Source organism: Bombina bombina, chromosome 6 (assembly GCF_027579735.1).
Source record: "Bombina bombina isolate aBomBom1 chromosome 6, aBomBom1.pri, whole genome shotgun sequence".
In the NCBI taxonomy this organism is placed as follows: domain Eukaryota; kingdom Metazoa; phylum Chordata; class Amphibia; order Anura; family Bombinatoridae; genus Bombina; species Bombina bombina.
The window spans coordinates 696,676,990-696,699,861 of record NC_069504.1 but is presented as its reverse complement, the minus strand read 5'-3'; the positions used below and the strand labels follow the sequence as shown (position 1 = coordinate 696,699,861).

The following is a 22,872-nucleotide window of genomic DNA, read 5'->3' as shown; positions in this document are numbered from 1 at the left end:
TAGCTTCCATCCTAAACATCAGAAGAGGAGTGTGATCTCCTCACAGCTCATGCGAGTAGCACGTAATAACACACTCATTGAGACTAGAGCTACCCAAGAAAATAAAATGAAGATGAAACTGAAGGAGAGAGGCTATAGAACTGTAGACATTGATAAATCACAAGAGAAATTGTCACAATACGATTAAAGGGCACTCTTACACAAAATGAAGAATGGGAAAGATAACATCAATAATATAAATTTAATCACCACATTTACCCCCCTGCACAAGGTACTTGAGGAATCCGTACAAAAGAACAGGGATATTGTGACGTCCTATAAATCTCTTCCTTTTATACAAACAAATACACCACAAGTGGTATATAGGAAGGCTTCCAACTTAAAGGACATCTTGGTACATAATGACCCAGTAAAATGCTACCAAAAAGGCACTTGGATGGATGCTAAAAAGAAATTGGGTTGCTTCAAATGTGGAGACTGTACCACATGCAACAGCATGCTGACTGGATCACAATTCCACCATCCCCGGACGGGAAGAAGATTGACGTGCAGGAATAGTTTTGTAATCTATATCCTGACATGTCCCTGTTCTCTGGTTTATGTGGGAAAGACCTCAACCACATTCAGGGAGAGGATGGCTAATCATCGCCATGCCATAAGAGTTGCCATTGACAAGCAAGAATCGGACCAACCTGTGGCTAGGCATTTTATGCAAGCAGGACATACTGCCACTAGTCTACGGACTATGATAATTGATCACGTGCCACCACTGAATAGAGGTGGAGATAGGTTAAGGCTTCATGGATTTATCGACTGGATACTGTTACCCCCAGAGGTTTGAATGCCCAGTGTTCTTATAGCTAGACTTGGCTATGATTGGACGATCTAGGTCTTATCTGGCAATACAAGGATACTAGACCATCACCTCTGGAATGGATAATGATGGCTATACTTCTATCTTTGACATATAACTTTTTGGGGGCTCAACTAATGAGTGTGTATTCCGCCTATATAAGTTTCTACCATACTGTAATAGGCACGAAAGAATTCAGGTACTACTAAGTCTAATATACTGCTAAAAGTTCATATTAGCAATATCTGCAATATACTAGTGGGATATCTATATATTTTTAATATATTAATAATAGTGTGTTTTTAAATTGGATTATCTGGTGATCAGTCAGTCCGTTGTGTATCCATGCTGCAGCTAATAGAATCAATGGTGACGTAGCTTGATGTTCGTCACAGGAGGAGTGGCTATGTTAATTAGCCATGTGCTTAGACTTAATGATTAGAAGTACGACATTAGTTACGTAGCTGGACCGCATTGGTTTGGCTGAACCGGATGTTTGAGCACGTTTAGGGTTTAAATAGGGAATGGGTGTGTTAGTTTGTTAGAGATTGTTTTTTGGAGACATTTAATCTACCCATTGAAAAAACATAATTTATGCTTACCTGATAAATTTATTTCTCTTGTGGTGTATCCAGTCCACGGATCATCCATTACTTGTGGGATATTCTCCTTCCCAACAGGAAGTTGCAAGAGGATCACCCACAGCAGAGCTGCTATATAGCTCCTCCCCTAACTGCCATATCCAGTCATTCGACCGAAGACAAGCAGAAAAAGGAGAAACCATAGGGTGCAGTGGTTACTGTAGTTTAAAGTTAAAAAATACCTGCCTTAAAATGAGGCTGCTTCCGGGTGGTAAATCGCCATAGAACAAGCCACTGAGCTGTTGTTCGTTCCTGGTAGAGCGCTTCTCTCTTTGTATGCAAATTATTATGACCCTGGGGAAGTCTCCCTATGGGTGATGGGGGAAACCAGACGTGGACTCCTTGCCCAGTGTGCTTAGAGGAATGTGGCTGCACCTCACTGACGAGGCCCATAGGAGGCCGAAACGATCGTCTGGGGTTGTCATGTTCCTTGTTCAGAGGAGAATTGCCTGGTATTTCGGGCCTGGACTGACCTTACTTGGCGGGATCAGACTGATATACTTCAGGAAAGTTTTCTTCTGTGAAAAGCACACTGGTCTAAAAGAGGCTGCTTCCGGGTGGTAAATCGCCATAGAACAAGCCACTGAGCTGTTGTTCGTTCCTGGTAGAGCGCTTCTCTCTTTGTATGCAAATTATTATGACCCTGGGGAAGTCTCCCTATGGGTGATGGGGGAAACCAGACGTGGACTCCTTGCCCAGTGTGCTTAGAGGAATGTGGCTGCACCTCACTGACGAGGCCCATAGGAGGCCGAAACGATCGTCTGGGGTTGTCATGTTCCTTGTTCAGAGGAGAATTGCCTGGTATTTCGGGCCTGGACTGACCTTACTTGGCGGGATCAGACTGATATACTTCAGGAAAGTTTTCTTCTGTGAAAAGCACACTGGTCTAAAAGAGGCTGCTTCCGGGTGGTAAATCGCCATAGAACAAGCCACTGAGCTGTTGTTCGTTCCTGGTAGAGCGCTTCTCTCTTTGTATGCAAATTATTATGACCCTGGGGAAGTCTCCCTATGGGTGATGGGGGAAACCAGACGTGGACTCCTTGCACAGTGTGCTTAGAGGAATGTGGCTGCACCTCACTGACGAGGCCCATAGGAGGCCGAAACGATCGTCTGGGGTTGTCATGTTCCTTGTTCAGAGGAGAATTGCCTGGTATTTCGGGCCTGGACTGACCTTACTTGGCGGGATCAGACTGATATACTTCAGGAAAGTTTTCTTCTGTGAAAAGCACACTGGTCTAAAAGAGGCTGCTTCCGGGTGGTAAATCGCCATAGAACAAGCCACTGAGCTGTTGTTCGTTCCTGGTAGAGCGCTTCTCTCTTTGTATGCAAATTATTATGACCCTGGGGAAGTCTCCCTATGGGTGATGGGGGAAACCAGACGTGGACTCCTTGCCCAGTGTGCTTAGAGGAATGTGGCTGCACCTCACTGACGAGGCCCATAGGAGGCCGAAACGATCGTCTGGGGTTGTCATGTTCCTTGTTCAGAGGAGAATTGCCTGGTATTTCGGGCCTGGACTGACCTTACTTGGCGGGATCAGACTGATATACTTCAGGAAAGTTTTCTTCTGTGAAAAGCACACTGGTCTAAAAGAGGCTGCTTCCGGGTGGTAAATCGCCATAGAACAAGCCACTGAGCTGTTGTTCGTTCCTGGTAGAGCGCTTCTCTCTTTGTATGCAAATTATTATGACCCTGGGGAAGTCTCCCTATGGGTGATGGGGGAAACCAGACGTGGACTCCTTGCCCAGTGTGCTTAGAGGAATGTGGCTGCACCTCACTGACGAGGCCCATAGGAGGCCGAAACGATCGTCTGGGGTTGTCATGTTCCTTGTTCAGAGGAGAATTGCCTGGTATTTCGGGCCTGGACTGACCTTACTTGGCGGGATCAGACTGATATACTTCAGGAAAGTTTTCTTCTGTGAAAAGCACACTGGTCTAAAAGAGGCTGCTTCCGGGTGGTAAATCGCCATAGAACAAGCCACTGAGCTGTTGTTCGTTCCTGGTAGAGCGCTTCTCTCTTTGTATGCAAATTATTATGACCCTGGGGAAGTCTCCCTATGGGTGATGGGGGAAACCAGACGTGGACTCCTTGCCCAGTGTGCTTAGAGGAATGTGGCTGCACCTCACTGACGAGGCCCATAGGAGGCCGAAACGATCGTCTGGGGTTGTCATGTTCCTTGTTCAGAGGAGAATTGCCTGGTATTTCGGGCCTGGACTGACCTTACTTGGCGGGATCAGACTGATATACTTCAGGAAAGTTTTCTTCTGTGAAAAGCACACTGGTCTAAAAGAGGCTGCTTCCGGGTGGTAAATCGCCATAGAACAAGCCACTGAGCTGTTGTTCGTTCCTGGTAGAGCGCTTCTCTCTTTGTATGCAAATTACTATGACCCTGGGGAAGTCTCCCTATGGGTGATGGGGGAAACCAGACGTGGACTCCTTGCCCAGTGTGCTTAGAGGAATGTGGCTGCACCTCACTGACGAGGCCCATAGGAGGCCGAAACGATCGTCTGGGGTTGTCATGTTCCTTGTTCAGAGGAGAATTGCCTGGTATTTCGGGCCTGGACTGACCTTACTTGGCGGGATCAGACTGATATACTTCAGGAAAGTTTTCTTCTGTGAAAAGCACACTGGTCTAAAAGAGGCTGCTTCCGGGTGGTAAATCGCCATAGAACAAGCCACTGAGCTGTTGTTCGTTCCTGGTAGAGCGCTTCTCTCTTTGTATGCAAATTATTATGACCCTGGGGAAGTCTCCCTATGGGTGATGGGGGAAACCAGACGTGGACTCCTTGCCCAGTGTGCTTAGAGGAATGTGGCTGCACCTCACTGACGAGGCCCATAGGAGGCCGAAACGATCGTCTGGGGTTGTCATGTTCCTTGTTCAGAGGAGAATTGCCTGGTATTTCGGGCCTGGACTGACCTTACTTGGCGGGATCAGACTGATATACTTCAGGAAAGTTTTCTTCTGTGAAAAGCACACTGGTCTAAAAGAGGCTGCTTCCGGGTGGTAAATCGCCATAGAACAAGCCACTGAGCTGTTGTTCGTTCCTGGTAGAGCGCTTCTCTCTTTGAATGCAAATTATTATGACCCTGGGGAAGTCTCCCTATGGGTGATGGGGGAAACCAGACGTGGACTCCTTGCCCAGTGTGCTTAGAGGAATGTGGCTGCACCTCACTGACGAGGCCCATAGGAGGCCGAAACGATCGTCTGGGGTTGTCATGTTCCTTGTTCAGAGGAGAATTGCCTGGTATTTCGGGCCTGGACTGACCTTACTTGGCGGGATCAGACTGATATACTTCAGGAAAGTTTTCTTCTGTGAAAAGCACACTGGTCTAAAAGAGGCTGCTTCCGGGTGGTAAATCGCCATAGAACAAGCCACTGAGCTGTTGTTCGTTCCTGGTAGAGCGCTTCTCTCTTTGTATGCAAATTATTATGACCCTGGGGAAGTCTCCCTATGGGTGATGGGGGAAACCAGACGTGGACTCCTTGCCCAGTGTGCTTAGAGGAATGTGGCTGCACCTCACTGACGAGGCCCATAGGAGGCCGAAACGATCGTCTGGGGTTGTCATGTTCCTTGTTCAGAGGAGAATTGCCTGGTATTTCGGGCCTGGACTGACCTTACTTGGCGGGATCAGACTGATATACTTCAGGAAAGTTTTCTTCTGTGAAAAGCACACTGGTCTAAAAGAGGCTGCTTCCGGGTGGTAAATCGCCATAGAACAAGCCACTGAGCTGTTGTTCGTTCCTGGTAGAGCGCTTCTCTCTTTGTATGCAAATTATTATGACCCTGGGGAAGTCTCCCTATGGGTGATGGGGGAAACCAGACGTGGACTCCTTGCCCAGTGTGCTTAGAGGAATGTGGCTGCACCTCACTGACGAGGCCCATAGGAGGCCGAAACGATCGTTTGGGGTTGTCATGTTCCTTGTTCAGAGGAGAATTGCCTGGTATTTCGGGCCTGGACTGACCTTACTTGGCGGGATCAGACTGATATACTTCAGGAAAGTTTTCTTCTGTGAAAAGCACACTGGTCTAAAAGAGGCTGCTTCCGGGTGGTAAATCGCCATAGAACAAGCCACTGAGCTGTTGTTCGTTCCTGGTAGAGCGCTTCTCTCTTTGTATGCAAATTATTATGACCCTGGGGAAGTCTCCCTATGGGTGATGGGGGAAACCAGACGTGGACTCCTTGCCCAGTGTGCTTAGAGGAATGTGGCTGCACCTCACTGACGAGGCCCATAGGAGGCCGAAACGATCGTCTGGGGTTGTCATGTTCCTTGTTCAGAGGAGAATTGCCTGGTATTTCGGGCCTGGACTGACCTTACTTGGCGGGATCAGACTGATATACTTCAGGAAAGTTTTCTTCTGTGAAAAGCACACTGGTCTAAAAGAGGCTGCTTCCGGGTGGTAAATCGCCATAGAACAAGCCACTGAGCTGTTGTTCGTTCCTGGTAGAGCGCTTCTCTCTTTGTATGCAAATTATTATGACCCTGGGGAAGTCTCCCTATGGGTGATGGGGGAAACCAGACGTGGACTCCTTGCCCAGTGTGCTTAGAGGAATGTGGCTGCACCTCACTGACGAGGCCCATAGGAGGCCGAAACGATCGTCTGGGGTTGTCATGTTCCTTGTTCAGAGGAGAATTGCCTGGTATTTCGGGCCTGGACTGACCTTACTTGGCGGGATCAGACTGATATACTTCAGGAAAGTTTTCTTCTGTGAAAAGCACACTGGTCTAAAAGAGGCTGCTTCCGGGTGGTAAATCGCCATAGAACAAGCCACTGAGCTGTTGTTCGTTCCTGGTAGAGCGCTTCTCTCTTTGTATGCAAATTATTATGACCCTGGGGAAGTCTCCCTATGGGTGATGGGGGAAACCAGACGTGGACTCCTTGCCCAGTGTGCTTAAGAGGAATGTGGCTGCACCTCACTGACGAGGCCCATAGGAGGCCGAAACGATCGTCTGGGGTTGTCATGTTCCTTGTTCAGAGGAGAATTGCCTGGTATTTCGGGCCTGGACTGACCTTACTTGGCGGGATCAGACTGATATACTTCAGGAAAGTTTTCTTCTGTGAAAAGCACACTGGTCTAAAAGAGGCTGCTTCCGGGTGGTAAATCGCCATAGAACAAGCCACTGAGCTGTTGTTCGTTCCTGGTAGAGCGCTTCTCTCTTTGTATGCAAATTATTATGACCCTGGGGAAGTCTCCCTATGGGTGATGGGGGAAACCAGACGTGGACTCCTTGCCCAGTGTGCTTAGAGGAATGTGGCTACACCTCACTGACGAGGCCCATAGGAGGCCGAAACGATCGTCTGGGGTTGTCATGTTCCTTGTTCAGAGGAGAATTGCCTGGTATTTCGGGCCTGGACTGACCTTACTTGGCGGGATCAGACTGATATACTTCAGGAAAGTTTTCTTCTGTGAAAAGCACACTGGTCTAAAAGAGGCTGCTTCCGGGTGGTAAATCGCCATAGAACAAGCCACTGAGCTGTTGTTCGTTCCTGGTAGAGCGCTTCTCTCTTTGTATGCAAATTATTATGACCCTGGGGAAGTCTCCCTATGGGTGATGGGGGAAACCAGACGTGGACTCCTTGCCCAGTGTGCTTAGAGGAATGTGGCTGCACCTCACTGACGAGGCCCATAGGAGGCCGAAACGATCGTCTGGGGTTGTCATGTTCCTTGTTCAGAGGAGAATTGCCTGGTATTTCGGGCCTGGACTGACCTTACTTGGCGGGATCAGACTGATATACTTCAGGAAAGTTTTCTTCTGTGAAAAGCACACTGGTCTAAAAGAGGCTGCTTCCGGGTGGTAAATCGCCATAGAACAAGCCACTGAGCTGTTGTTCGTTCCTGGTAGAGCGCTTCTCTCTTTGTATGCAAATTATTATGACCCTGGGGAAGTCTCCCTATGGGTGATGGGGGAAACCAGACGTGGACTCCTTGCCCAGTGTGCTTAGAGGAATGTGGCTGCACCTCACTGACGAGGCCCATAGGAGGCCGAAACGATCGTCTGGGGTTGTCATGTTCCTTGTTCAGAGGAGAATTGCCTGGTATTTCGGGCCTGGACTGACCTTACTTGGCGGGATCAGACTGATATACTTCAGGAAAGTTTTCTTCTGTGAAAAGCACACTGGTCTAAAAGAGGCTGCTTCCGGGTGGTAAATCGCCATAGAACAAGCCACTGAGCTGTTGTTCGTTCCTGGTAGAGCGCTTCTCTCTTTGTATGCAAATTATTATGACCCTGGGAAGTCTCCCTATGGGTGATGGGGGAAACCAGACGTGGACTCCTTGCCCAGTGTGCTTAGAGGAATGTGGCTGCACCTCACTGACGAGGCCCATAGGAGGCCGAAACGATCGTCTGGGGTTGTCATGTTCCTTGTTCAGAGGAGAATTGCCTGGTATTTCGGGCCTGGACTGACCTTACTTGGCGGGATCAGACTGATATACTTCAGGAAAGTTTTCTTCTGTGAAAAGCACACTGGTCTAAAAGAGGCTGCTTCCGGGTGGTAAATCGCCATAGAACAAGCCACTGAGCTGTTGTTCGTTCCTGGTAGAGCGCTTCTCTCTTTGTATGCAAATTATTATGACCCTGGGGAAGTCTCCCTATGGGTGATGGGGGAAACCAGACGTGGACTCCTTGCCCAGTGTGCTTAGAGGAATGTGGCTGCACCTCACTGACGAGGCCCATAGGAGGCCGAAACGATCGTCTGGGGTTGTCATGTTCCTTGTTCAGAGGAGAATTGCCTGGTATTTCGGGCCTGGACTGACCTTACTTGGCGGGATCAGACTGATATACTTCAGGAAAGTTTTCTTCTGTGAAAAGCACACTGGTCTAAAAGAGGCTGCTTCCGGGTGGTAAATCGCCATAGAACAAGCCACTGAGCTGTTGTTCGTTCCTGGTAGAGCGCTTCTCTCTTTGTATGCAAATTATTATGACCCTGGGGAAGTCTCCCTATGGGTGATGGGGGAAACCAGACGTGGACTCCTTGCCCAGTGTGCTTAGAGGAATGTGGCTGCACCTCACTGACGAGGCCCATAGGAGGCCGAAACGATCGTCTGGGGTTGTCATGTTCCTTGTTCAGAGGAGAATTGCCTGGTATTTCGGGCCTGGACTGACCTTACTTGGCGGGATCAGACTGATATACTTCAGGAAAGTTTTCTTCTGTGAAAAGCACACTGGTCTAAAAGAGGCTGCTTCCGGGTGGTAAATCGCCATAGAACAAGCCACTGAGCTGTTGTTCGTTCCTGGTAGAGCGCTTCTCTCTTTGTATGCAAATTATTATGACCCTGGGGAAGTCTCCCTATGGGTGATGGGGGAAACCAGACGTGGACTCCTTGCCCAGTGTGCTTAGAGGAATGTGGCTGCACCTCACTGACGAGGCCCATAGGAGGCCGAAATGATCGTCTGGGGTTGTCATGTTCCTTGTTCAGAGGAGAATTGCCTGGTATTTCGGGCCTGGACTGACCTTACTTGGCGGGATCAGACTGATATACTTCAGGAAAGTTTTCTTCTGTGAAAAGCACACTGGTCTAAAAGAGGCTGCTTCCGGGTGGTAAATCGCCATAGAACAAGCCACTGAGCTGTTGTTCGTTCCTGGTAGAGCGCTTCTCTCTTTGTATGCAAATTATTATGACCCTGGGGAAGTCTCCCTATGGGTGATGGGGGAAACCAGACGTGGACTCCTTGCCCAGTGTGCTTAGAGGAATGTGGGTGCACCTCACTGACGAGGCCCATAGGAGGCCGAAACGATCGTCTGGGGTTGTCATGTTCCTTGTTCAGAGGAGAATTGCCTGGTATTTCGGGCCTGGACTGACCTTACTTGGCGGGATCAGACTGATATACTTCAGGAAAGTTTTCTTCTGTGAAAAGCACACTGGTCTAAAAGAGGCTGCTTCCGGGTGGTAAATCGCCATAGAACAAGCCACTGAGCTGTTGTTCGTTCCTGGTAGAGCGCTTCTCTCTTTGTATGCAAGTTCTTATAGCTAGACTTGGCTATGATTGGACGATCTAGGTCTTATCTGGCAATACAAGGATACTAGACCATCACCTCTGGAATGGATAATGATGGCTATACTTCTATCTTTGACATATAACTTTTTGGGGGCTCAACTAATGAGTGTGTATTCCGCCTATATAAGTTTCTACCATACTGTAATAGGCACGAAAGAATTCAGGTACTACTAAGTCTAATATACTGCTAAAAGTTCATATTAGCAATATCTGCAATATACTAGTGGGATATCTATATATTTTTAATATATTAATAATAGTGTGTTTTTAAATTGGATTATCTGGTGATCAGTCAGTCCATTGTGTATCCATGCTGCAGCTAATAGAATCAATGGTGACGTAGCTTGATGTTCGTCACAGGAGGAGTGGCTATGTTATTTAGCCATGTGCTTAGACTTAATGATTAGAAGTACGACATTAGTTACGTAGCTGGACCGCATTGGTTTGGCTGAACCGGATGTTTGAGCATGTTTAGGGTTTAAATAGGGAATGGGTGTGTTAGTTTGTTAGAGATTGTTTTTTGGAGACATTTAATCTACCCATTGAAAAAACATAATTTATGCTTACCTGATAAATTTATTTCTCTTGTGGTGTATCCAGTCCACGGATCATCCATTACTTGTGGGATATTCTCCTTCCCAACAGGAAGTTGCAAGAGGATCACCCACAGCAGAGCTGCTATATAGCTCCTCCCCTAACTGCCATATCCAGTCATTCGACCGAAGACAAGCAGAAAAAGGAGAAACCATAGGGTGCAGTGGTTACTGTAGTTTAAAGTTAAAAAATACCTGCCTTAAAATGACAGGGCGGGCCGTGGACTGGATACACCACAAGAGAAATAAATTTATCAGGTAAGCATAAATTATGTTTCTTTCATGTAATTAGCAAGAGTCCATGAGCTAGTGACGTATGGGATGTACATTCCTACCAGGAGGGGCAAAGTTTCCCAAACCTCAAAATGCCTATAAATACACCCCTCACCACACCCACAATTCAGTTTTTACAAACTTTGCCTCCGATGGAGGTGGTGAAGTAAGTTTGTGCTAGATTCTACGTTGATATGCGCTCCGCAGCAAGTTGGAGCCCGGTTTTCCTCTCAGCGTGCAGTGAATGTCAGAGGGATGTGAGGAGAGTATTGCCTATTTGAATGCAGTGATCTCCTTCTACGGGGTCTATTTCATAGGTTCTCTGTTATCGGTAGTAGAGATTCATCTCTTACCTCCCTTTTCAGATCGACGATATACTCTCATATATACCATTACCTCTACTGATTCTCGTTTCAGTACTGGTTTGGCTTTCTACAAACATGTAGATGAGTGTCCTGGGGTAAGTAAATCTTATTTTCTGTGACACTCTAAGCTATGGTTGGGCACTTTGTTTATAAAGTTCTAAATATATGTATTCAAACATTTATTTGCCTTGACTCAGAATGTTCAACTTTCCTTATTTTTCAGACAGTCAGTTTCATATTTGGGATTATGCATTTGAATTATTCATTTTTTCTTACCTTCAAAAATTTGACTCTTTTTTCCCTGTGGGCTGTTAGGCTCGCGGGGGCTGAAAATGCTTCATTTTATTGCGTCATTCTTGGCGCGGACTTTTTTGGCGCAAAAATTCTTTTCCGTTTCCGGCGTCATACGTGTCGCCGGAAGTTGCGTCATTTTTTGACGTTATTTTGCGCCAAAAATGTCGGCGTTCCGGATGTGGCGTCATTTTTTGCGCCAAAAGCATTTAGGCGCCAAATAATGTGGGCGTCTTATTTGGCGCTAAAAAATATGGGCGTCGCTTTTGTCTCCACATTATTTAAAGTCTCATTTTTCATTGCTTCTGGTTGCTAGAAGCTTGTTCTTTGGCATTTTTTCCCATTCCTGAAACTGTCATATAAGGAATTTGATCTATTTTGCTTTATATGTTGTTTTTTCTCTTACATATTGCAAGATGTCTCACGTTGCATCTGAGTCAGAAGATACTACAGGAAAATTGCTGTCTAGTGCTGGATCTACCAAAGCTAAGTGTATCTGCTGTAAACTTTTGGTAGCTATTCCTCCGGCTGTTGTTTGTATTAATTGTCATGACAAACTTGTTAATGCAGATAATATTTCCTTTAGTAAAGTACCATTGTCTGTTGCAGTTCCTTCAACATCTAAGGTGCAGAATGTTCCTGATAACATAAGAGATTTTGTTTCTGAATCCATCGAGAAGGCTATGTCTGTTATTTCTCCTTCTAGTAAACGTAAAAAATCTTTTAAAACTTCTCTCCCTACAGATGAATTTTTAAATGAACATCATCATTCTGATTCTGATGACTCTTCTGGTTCAGAGGATTCTGTTTCAGAGATTGATGCTGATAAATCTTCATTTCTTTCATGTAATTAGCAAGAGTCCATGAGCTAGTGACGTATGGGATATACATTCCTACCAGGAGGGGCAAAGTTTCCCAAACCTCAAAATGCCTATAAATACACCCCTCACCACACCCACAATTCAGTTTTACAAACTTTGCCTCCGATGGAGGTGGTGAAGTAAGTTTGTGCTAGATTCTACGTTGATATGCGCTCCGCAGCAAGTTGGAGCCCGGTTTTCCTCTCAGCGTGCAGTGAATGTCAGAGGGATGTGAAGAGAGTATTGCCTATTTGAATGCAGTGATCTCCTTCTACGGGGTCTATTTCATAGGTTCTCTGTTATCGGTCGTAGAGATTCATCTCTTACCTCCCTTTTCAGATCGACGATATACTCTTATTTATACCATTACCTCTGCTGATTCTCGTTTCAGTACTGGTTTGGCTATCTGCTATATGTAGATGAGTGTCCTGGGGTAAGTAAGTCTTATTTTTTGTGACACTCCAAGCTATGGTTGGGCACTTTGTTTATAAGTTCTAAATATATGTATTCAAACATTTATTTGCCTTGACTCAGAATGTTCAACTTTCCTTATTTTCAGACAGTCAGTTTCATATTTGGGATAATGCATTTTGATTTAACCATTTTTCTTACCTTAAAATTTGACTTTTTCCCTGTGGGCTGTTAGGCTCGCGGGGGCTGAAAATGCTTCATTTTATTGCGTCATTCTTGGCGCGGACTTTTTTGGCGCAAAAATTCTATTTCCGTTTCCGGCGTCATACGTGTCGCCGGAAGTTGCGTCATTTTTTTGACGTTATTTTGCGCCAAAAAATGTCGGCGTTCCGGATGTGGCGTCATTTTTGGCGCCAAAAAGCATTTAGGCGCCAAATAATGTGGGCGTCTTATTTGGCGCGAAAAAATATGGGCGTCGCTTTTGTCTCCACATTTTTTAAGTCTCATTTTTTATTGCTTCTGGTTGCTAGAAGCTTGTTCTTTGGCATTTTTTCCCATTCCTGAAACTGTCATTTAAGGAATTTGATCAATTTTGCTTTATATATATGTTGTTTTTTCTCTTACATATTGCAAGCTGTCTCACGTTGCATCTGAGTCAGAAGATACTACAGGAAAATCGCTGTCAAGTGCTGAATCTACCAAAGCTAAGTGTATCTGCTGTAAACTTTTGGTAGCTATTCCTCCAGCTGTTGTTTGTATTGATTGTCATGACAAACTTGTTAAAGCAGATAATATTTCCTTTAGTAAATTACCATTGCCTGTTGCAGTTCCTTCAACATCTAAGGTGCAGAATGTTCCTGATAATATAAGAGATTTTGTTTCTGAATCCATAAAGAAGGCTATGTCTGTTATTTCTCCTTCTAGTAAACGTAAAAAATCTTTTAAAACTTCTCTCCCTACAGATGAATTTTTAAATGAACATCATCATTCTGATTCTGATGATTCCTCTGGTTCAGAGGATTCTGTCTCAGAGGTTGATGCTGATAAATCTTCATATTTATTTAAAATGGAATTTATTCGTTCTTTACTTAAAGAAGAACTAATTGCTTTAGAAATAGAGGATTCTGGTCCTCTTGATACTAATTCTAAACGTTTAGATAAGGTATTTAAAGCTCCTGTGGTTATTCCAGACGTTTTTCCTGTTCCTAATGCTATTTCTGCAGTAATTTCCAAAGAATGGGATAATTTGGGTAATTCATTTACTCCTTCTAAACGTTTTAAGCAATTATATCCTGTGCCGTCTGACAGATTAGAATTTTGGGACAAGATCCCTAAAGTTGATGGGGCTATTTCTACCCTTGCTAAACGTACTACTATTCCTACGTCAGATGGTACTTCGTTTAAGGATCCTCTAGATAGGAAAATTGAATCCTTTCTAAGAAAAGCTTATCTGTGTTCAGGTAATCTTCTTAGACCTGCTATATCTTTGGCTGATGTTGCTGCAGCTTCAACTTTTTGGTTGGAAACTTTAGCGCAACAAGTAACACATCGTGATTCTCATGATATTATTATTCTTCTTCAGCATGCTAATAATTTTATCTGTGATGCCATTTTTGATATTATCAGAGTTGATGTCAGGTTTATGTCTCTAGCTATTTTAGCTAGAAGAGCTTTATGGCTTAAAACATGGAATGCTGATATGGCTTCTAAATCAACTTTACTTTCCATTTCTTTCCAGGGTAACAAATTATTTGGTTCTCATTTGGATTCCATTATTTCAACTGTTACTGGTGGGAAAGGAACTTTTTTACCACAGGATAAAAAATTTAAAGGTAAAAACAGGGCTAATAATCGTTTTCGTTCCTTTCGTTTCAACAAAGAACAAAAGCCTGATCCTTCATCCTCAGGAGCAGTTTCAGTTTGGAAACCATCTCCAGTCTGGAATAAATCCAAGCCAGCTAGAAAGGCAAAGCCTGCTTCTAAGTCCACATGAAGGTGCGGCCCTCATTCCAGTTCAGCTGGTAGGGGGCAGGTTACGTTTCTTCAAGGAAATTTGGATCAATTCTGTTCACAATCTTTGGATTCAGAGCATTGTTTCAGAAGGGTACAGAATTGGTTTCAAGTTGAGACCTCCTGCAAAGAGATTTTTTCTTTCCCGTGTCCCAGTAAATCCAGTAAAAGCTCAAGCATTTCTGAAATGTGTTTCAGATCTAGAGTTGACTGGAGTAATTATGCCAGTTCCAGTTCCGGAACAGGGGATGGGGTTTTATTCAAATCTCTTCATTGTACCAAAGAAGGAGAATTCTTTCAGACCAGTTCTGGATCTAAAAATATTGAATCGTTATGTAAGGATACCAACGTTCAAGATGGTAACTGTAAGGACTATCTTACCTTTTGTTCAGCAAGGGAATTATATGTCCACAATAGATTTACAGGATGCATATCTGCATATTCCGATTCATCCAGATCATTATCAGTTCCTGAGATTCTCGTTTCTGGACAAGCATTACCAGTTTGTGGCTCTGCCGTTTGGCCTAGCTACAGCTCCAAGAATTTTTACAAAGGTTCTCGGTGCCCTTCTGTCTGTAATCAGAGAACAGGGTATTGTGGTATTTCCTTATTTGGACGATATCTTGGTACTTGCTCAGTCTTTACATTTAGCAGAATCTCATACGAATCGACTTGTGTTGTTTCTTCAAGATCATGGTTGGAGGATCAATTTACCAAAAAGTTCTTTGATTCCTCAGACAAGGGTAACCTTTCTGGGTTTCCAGATAGATTCAGTGTCCATGACTCTGTCTTTAACAGACAAGAGACGTCTAAAATTGATTGCAGCTTGTCGAAACCTTCAGTCACAATCATTCCCTTCGGTAGCCTTATGCATGGAAATTCTAGGTCTTATGACTGCTGCATCGGACGCGATCCCCTTTGCTCGTTTTCACATGCGACCTCTTCAGCTCTGTATGCTGAAGCAATGGTGCAAGGATTACACGAAGATATCTCAATTAATATCTTTAAACCCGATTGTTCGACACTCTCTAACATGGTGGACAGATCACCATCGTTTAATTCAGGGGGCTTCTTTTTTGCTTCCGACCTGGACTGTAATTTCAACAGATGCAAGTCTCACAGGTTGGGGAGCTGTGTGGGGATCTCTGACGGCACAAGGAGTTTGGGAATCTCAGGAGGTGAGATTACCGATCAATATTTTGGAACTCCGTGCAATTTTCAGAGCTCTTCAGTTTTGGCCTCTTCTGAAGAGAGAATCGTTCATTTGTTTTCAGACAGACAATGTCACAACTGTGGCATACATCAATCATCAAGGAGGGACTCACAGTCCTCTGGCTATGAAAGAAGTATCTCGAATTTTGGTTTGGGCGGAATCCAGCTCCTGTCTAATCTCTGCGGTTCATATCCCAGGTGTAGACAATTGGGAAGCGGATTATCTCAGTCGCCAAACGTTGCATCCGGGCGAATGGTCTCTTCACCCAGAGGTATTTCTACAGATTGTTCAAATGTGGGAACTTCCAGAAATAGATCTGATGGCGTCCCATCTAAACAAGAAACTTCCCAGGTATCTGTCCAGATCCCGGGATCCTCAGGCGGAGGCAGTGGATGCATTATCACTTCCTTGGAAGTATCATCCTGCCTATATCTTTCCGCCTCTAGTTCTTCTTCCAAGAGTAATCTCCAAGATTCTGAAGGAATGCTCGTTTGTTCTGCTGGTAGGTCCGGCATGGCCTCACAGGTTTTGGTATGCGGATCTTGTCCGGATGGCCTCTTGCCAACCGTGGACTCTTCCGTTAAGACCAGACCTTCTGTCACAAGGTCCTTTTTTCCATCAGGATCTGAAATCCTTAAATTTAAAGGTATGGAGATTGAACGCTTGATTCTTGGTCAAAGAGGTTTCTCTGACTCTGTGATTAATACTATGTTACAGGCTCGTAAATCTGTATCTCGTGAGATATATTATAGAGTCTGGAAGACTTATATTTCTTGGTGTCTTTCTCATCATTTTTCCTGGCATTCTTTTAGAATACCGAGAATTTTACAATTTCTTCAGGATGGTTTAGATAAGGGTTTGTCCGCAAGTTCTTTGAAAGGACAAATCTCTGCTCTTTCTGTTCTTTTTCACAGAAAGATTGCTATTCTTCCTGATATTCATTGTTTTGTACAAGCTTTGGTTCGTATAAAACCTGTCATTAAGTCAATTTCTCCTCCTTGGAGTTTGAATTTGGTTCTGGGGGCTCTTCAAGCTCCTCCGTTTGAACCTATGCATTCATTGGACATTAAATTACTTTCTTGGAAAGTTTTGTTCCTTTTGGCCATCTCTTCTGCCAGAAGAGTTTCTGAATTATCTGCTCTTTCTTGTGAGTCTCCTTTTCTGATTTTTCATCAGGATAAGGCGGTGTTGCGAACTTCTTTTGAATTTTTACCTAAAGTTGTGAATTCCAACAACATTAGTAGAGAAATTGTGGTTCCTTCATTATGTCCTAATCCTAAGAATTCTAAGGAGAAATTGTTGCATTCTTTGGATGTTGTTAGAGCTTTGAAATATTATGTTGAAGCTACGAAATCTTTCCGTAAGACTTCTAGTCTATTTGTTATCTTTTCCGGTTCTAGAAAAGGCCAGAAAGCTTCTGCCATTTCTTTGGCATCTTGGTTGAAATCTTTAATTCATCTTGCCTATGTTGAGTCGGGTAAAACTCCGCCTCAGAGAATTACAGCTCATTCTACTAGGTCAGTTTCTACTTCCTGGGCGTTTAGGAATGAAGCTTCGGTTGACCAGATCTGCAAAGCAGCAACTTGGTCCTCTTTGCATACTTTTACTAAATTCTACCATTTTGATGTTTTTTCTTTTTCTGAAGCAGTTTTTGGTAGAAAAGTACTTCAGGCAGCGGTTTCAGTTTGAATCTTCTGCTCATGTTTTTCGTTAAACTTTATTTTGGGTGTGGATTATTTTCAGCAGGAATTGGCTGTCTTTATTTTATCCCTCCCTCTCTAGTGACTCTTGTGTGGAAAGATCCACATCTTGGGTAGTCATTATCCCATACGTCACTAGCTCATGGACTCTTGCTAATTACATGAAAGAAAACATAATTTATGTAAGAACTTACCTGATAAATTCATTTCTTTCATATTAGCAAGAGTCCATGAGGCCCGCCCTTTTTTTGTGGTGGTTATGATTTTGTATAAAGCACAATTATTCCAATTCCTTTTTTTATATGCTTTCGCACTTTTTTATTACCCCACTTCTTGGCTATTCGTTAAACTGAATTGTGGGTGTGGTGAGGGGTGTATTTATAGGCATTTTGAGGTTTGGGAAACTTTGCCCCTCCTGGTAGGAATGTATATCCCATACGTCACTAGCTCATGGACTCTTGCTAATATGAAAGAAATGAATTTATCAGGTAAGTTCTTACATAAATTATGTTATTTATTTAAAATGGAATTTATTCGTTCTTTACTTAAAGAAGTATTAATTGCTTTAGAAATAGAGGATTCTGGTCCTCTTGATACTAATTCTAAACGTTTAGATAAGGTATTTAAATCTCCTGTGGTTATTCCAGAAGTTTTTCCTGTTCCTAATGCTATTTCTGCAGTAATTTCCAAAGAATGGGATAAATTGGGTAATTCATTTACTCCTTCTAAACGTTTTAAGCAATTATATCCTATACCGTCTGACAGGTTAGAATTTTGGGACAAAATCCCTAAAGTTGATGGGGCTATTTCTACCCTTGCTAAACGTACTACCATTCCTACGTCAGATGGTACTTCGTTTAAAGATCCTTTAGATAGGAAAATTGAATCCTTTCTAAGAAAAGCTTATCTGTGTTCAGGTAATCTTCTTAGACATGCTATATCATTAGCTGATGTTGCTGCAGCTTCAACTTTTTGGTTGGAAACTTTAGCGCAACAAGTAGCAAATCATGATTCTCATGATATTATTATTCTTCTTCAGCATGCTAATAATTTTATTTGTGATGCCATTTTTGATATTATTAGAGTTGATGTCAGGTTTATGTCTCTAGCTATTTTAGCTAGAAGAGCTTTATGGCTTAAGACTTGGAATGCTGATATGGCTTCTAAATCAACTCTACTTTCCATTTCTTTCCAGGGTAACAAATTATTTGGTTCTCAGTTGGATTCTATTATCTCAACTGTTACTGGTGGGAAAGGAACTTTTTTACCACAGGATAAAAAATCTAAAGGTAAAAACAGGGCTAATAATCGTTTTCGTTCCTTTCGTTTCAACAAAGAACAAAAGCCTGATCCTTCGTCCTCAGGAGCAGTTTCAGTTTGGAAACCATCTCCAGTCTGGAATAAATCCAAGCCTGCTAGAAAGGCAAAGCCTGCTTCTAAGTCCACATGAAGGTGCGGCCCTCATTCCAGCTCAGCTGGTAGGGGGCAGGTTACGTTTTTTCAAAGAAAATTGGATCAATTCTGTTCACAATCTTTGGATTCAGAACATTGTTTCAGAAGGGTACAGAATTGGTTTCAAGATGAGACCTCCTGCAAAGAGATTTTTTCTTTCCAGTGTCCCAGTAAATCCAGTGAAAGCTCAAGCATTTCTGAATTGTGTTTCAGATCTAGAGTTGGCTGGAGTAATTATGCCAGTTCCAGTTCCGGAACAGTGGATGGGGTTTTATTCAAATCTCTTCATTGTACCAAAGAAGGAGAATTCCTTCAGACCAGTTCTGGATCTAAAAATATTGAATCGTTATGTAAGGATACCAACGTTCAAGATGGTAACTGTAAGGACTATCTTGCCTTTTGTTCAGCAAGGGAATTATATGTCCACAATAGATTTACAGGATGCATATCTGCATATTCCGATTCATCCAGATCTCTATCAGTTCCTGAGATTCTCTTTTCTGGACAAGCATTACCAGTTTGTGGCTCTACCGTTTGGCCTAGCTACAGCTCCAATAATTTTTTCAAAGGTTCTCGGTGCCCTTCTGTCTGTAATCAGAGAACAGGGTATTGTGGTATTTCCTTATTTGGACGATATCTTGGTACTTGCTCAGTCTTTACATTTAGCAGAATCTCATATGAATCGACTTGTGTTGTTTCTTCAAGATCATGGTTGGAGGATCAATTTACCAAAAAGTTCTTTGATTCCTCAGACAAGGGTAACCTTTCTGGGTTTCCAGATAGATTCAGTGTCCATGACTCTGTCTTTAACAGACAAGAGACGTCTAAAATTGTTTGCAGCTTGTCGAAACCTTCAGTCACAACCATTCCCTTCGGTAGCCTTATGCATGGAAATTCTAGGTCTTATGACTGCTGCATCGGACGCGATCCCCTTTGCTCGTTTTCACATGCGACCTCTTCAGCTCTGTATGCTGAATCAATGGTGCAAGGATTACACAAAGATATCTCAATTAATATCTTTAAAACCGATTGTTCGACACTCTCTAACGTGGTGGACAGATCACTATCGTTTAATTCAGGGGGCTTCTTTTGTGCTTCCGACCTGGACTGTAATTTCAACAGATGCAAGTCTCACAGGTTGGGGAGCTGTGTGGGGATCTCTGACGGCACAAGGAGTTTGGGAATCTCAGGAGGTGAGATTACCGATCAATATTTTGGAACTCCGTGCAATTTTCAGAGCTCTTCAGTTTTGGCCTCTTCTGAAGAGAGAATCGTTCATTTGTTTTCAGACAGACAATGTCACAACTGTGGCATACATCAATCATCAAGGAGGGACTCACAGTCCTCTGGCTATGAAAGAAGTATCTTGAATTTTGGTTTGGGCGGAATCCAGCTCCTGTCTAATCTCTGCGGTTCATATCCCAGGTATAGACAATTGGGAAGCGGATTATCTCAGTCGCCAAACGTTGCATCCGGGCGAATGGTCTCTTCACCCAGAGGTATTTCTTCAGATTGTTCAAATGTGGGAACTTCCAGAAATAGATCTGTTGGCGTCTCATCTAAACAAGAGACTTCCCAGGTATCTGTCCAGATCCCGGGATCCTCAGGCGGAGGCAGTGGATGCATTATCACTTCCTTGGAAGTATCATCCTGCCTATATCTTTCCGCCTCTAGTTCTTCCAAGAGTAATCTCCAAGATTCTGAAGGAATGCTCGTTTGTTCTGCTGGTAGCTCCGGCATGGCCTCACAGGTTTTGGTATGCGGATCTTGTCCGGATGGCCTCTTGCCAACCGTGGACTCTTCCGTTAAGACCAGACCTTCTGTCTCAAGGTCCTTTTTTCCATCAGGATCTGAAATCCTTAAATTTAAAGGTATGGAGATTGAACGCTTGATTCTTGGTCAAAGAGGTTTCTCTGACTCTGTGATTAATACTATGTTACAGGCTCGTAAATCTGTATCTAGAGAGATATATTATAGAGTCTGGAAGACTTATATTTCTTGGTGTCTTTCTCATCATTTTTCTTGGCATTCTTTTAGAATACCGAGAATATTACAGTTTCTTCAGGATGGTTTAGATAAGGGTTTGTCCGCAAGTTCCTTGAAAGGACAAATCTCTGCTCTTTCTGTTCTTTTTCACAGAAAGATTGCTATTCTTCCTGATATTCATTGTTTTGTACAAGCTTTGGTTCGTATAAAACCTGTCATTAAGTCAATTTCTCCTCCTTGGAGTTTGAATTTGGTTCTGGGGGCTCTTCAAGCTCCTCCATTTGAACCTATGCATTCATTGGACATTAAATTACTTTCTTGGAAAGTTTTGTTCCTTTTGGCCATCTTTTCTGCCAGAAGAGTTTCTGAATTATCTGCTCTTTCTTGTGAGTCTCCTTTTCTGATTTTTCATCAGGATAAGGCGGTGTTGCGAACTTCTTTTGAATTTTTACCTAAAGTTGTGAATTCCAACAACATTAGTAGAGAAATTGTGGTTCCTTCATTATGTCCTAATCCTAAGAATTCTAAGGAGAAATCGTTGCATTCTTTGGATGTTGTTAGAGCTTTGAAATATTATGTTGAAGCTACTAAATCTTTCCGAAAGACTTCTAGTCTATTTGTCATCTTTTCCGGTTCTAGAAAAGGCCAGAAAGCTTCTGCCATTTCTTTGGCATCTTGGTTGAAATCTTTAATTCATCTTGCCTATGTTGAGTCGGGTAAAACTCCGCCTCAGAGGATAACAGCTCATTCTACTAGGTCAGTTTCTACTTCCTGGGCGTTTAGGAATGAAGCTTCGGTTGATCAGATTTGCAAAGCAGCAACTTGGTCCTCTTTGCATACTTTTACTAAATTCTACCATTTTGATGTATTTTCTTCTTCTGAAGCAGTTTTTGGTAGAAAAGTACTTCAGGCAGCGGTTTCAGTTTGAATCTTCTGCTTATGTTTTTCATTAAACTTTATTTTGGGTGTGGATTATTTTCAGCAGGAATTGGCTGTCTTTATTTTATCCCTCCCTCTCTAGTGACTCTTGTGTGGAAAGATCCACATCTTGGGTAATCATTATCCCATACGTCACTAGCTCATGGACTCTTGCTAATTACATGAAAGAAAACATAATTTATGTAAGAACTTACCTGATAAATTCATTTCTTTCATATTAGCAAGAGTCCATGAGGCCCGCCCTTTTTTGTGGTGGTTATGATTTTTTTGTATAAAGCACAATTATTCAAATTCCTTATTTTATATGCTTTCGCACTTTTTTATCACCCCACTTCTTGGCTATTCGTTAAACTGAATTGTGGGTGTGGTGAGGGGTGTATTTATAGGCATTTTGAGGTTTGGGAAACTTTGCCCCTCCTGGTAGGAATGTATATCCCATACGTCACTAGCTCATGGGCTCTTGCTAATATGAAAGAAATGAATTTATCAGGTAAGTTCTTACATAAATTATGTTTTTCTCTTGTAAGGTGTATCCAGTCCACGGATCATCCATTACTTGTGGGATACCAATACCAAAGCTAAAGTACACGGATGAAGGGAGGGACAAGGCAGGTACCACTGCCTGTAAAACCTTTCTCCCAAAAATAGCCTCCGAAGAAGCAAAAGTATCAAATTTATAGAATTTTGAAAAGGTATGAAGCGAAGACCAAGTCGCCGCCTTGCAAATCTGTTCAACAGAAGCCTCATTTTTAAAGGCCCAAGTGGAAGCCACAGCTCTAGTAGAATGAGCTGTAATCCTTTCAGGAGGCTGCTGGCCAGCAGTCTCATAAGCTAAGCGTATTATACTCCTTAGCCAAAAAGAAAGAGAAGTTGCCGAAGCCTTTTGGCCTCTCCTCTGTCCAGAGTAGACAACAAATAAAGCAGATGTTTGACGAAAATCTTTAGTAGCTTGTAAATAATACTTTAAAGCACGAACCACGTCAAGATTGTGTAATAGACGTTCCTTCTTTGAAGAAGGATTAGGACACAATGATGGAACAACAATCTCCTGATTGATATTCTTATTAGATACCACCTTAGGTAAAAAACCAGGTTTGGTACGCAGAACTACCTTATCTGCATGGAAGATCAGATAAGGAGAATCACATTGTAAGGCAGATAACTCGGAAACTCTACGAGCCGAGGAAATAGCTACCAAAAAAAGAACTTTCCAAGATAAAAGTTTGATATCTATGGAATGAAGAGGTTCAAACGGAACCCCTTGAAGAACTTTAAGAACCAAATTTA

The 22,872-nt window shown here is 43.1% G+C and overlaps 1 protein-coding gene across 2 annotated transcripts in view; it reads right to left on the bottom strand.

Annotated features, from left to right (window-relative positions):
• Positions 1–22,872, bottom strand: part of LOC128663468 (DNA-directed DNA/RNA polymerase mu) — a 146,784-nt gene that overhangs the window by 41,008 nt on the left and 82,904 nt on the right. The gene's annotated exons all lie outside the window — the stretch shown is intronic.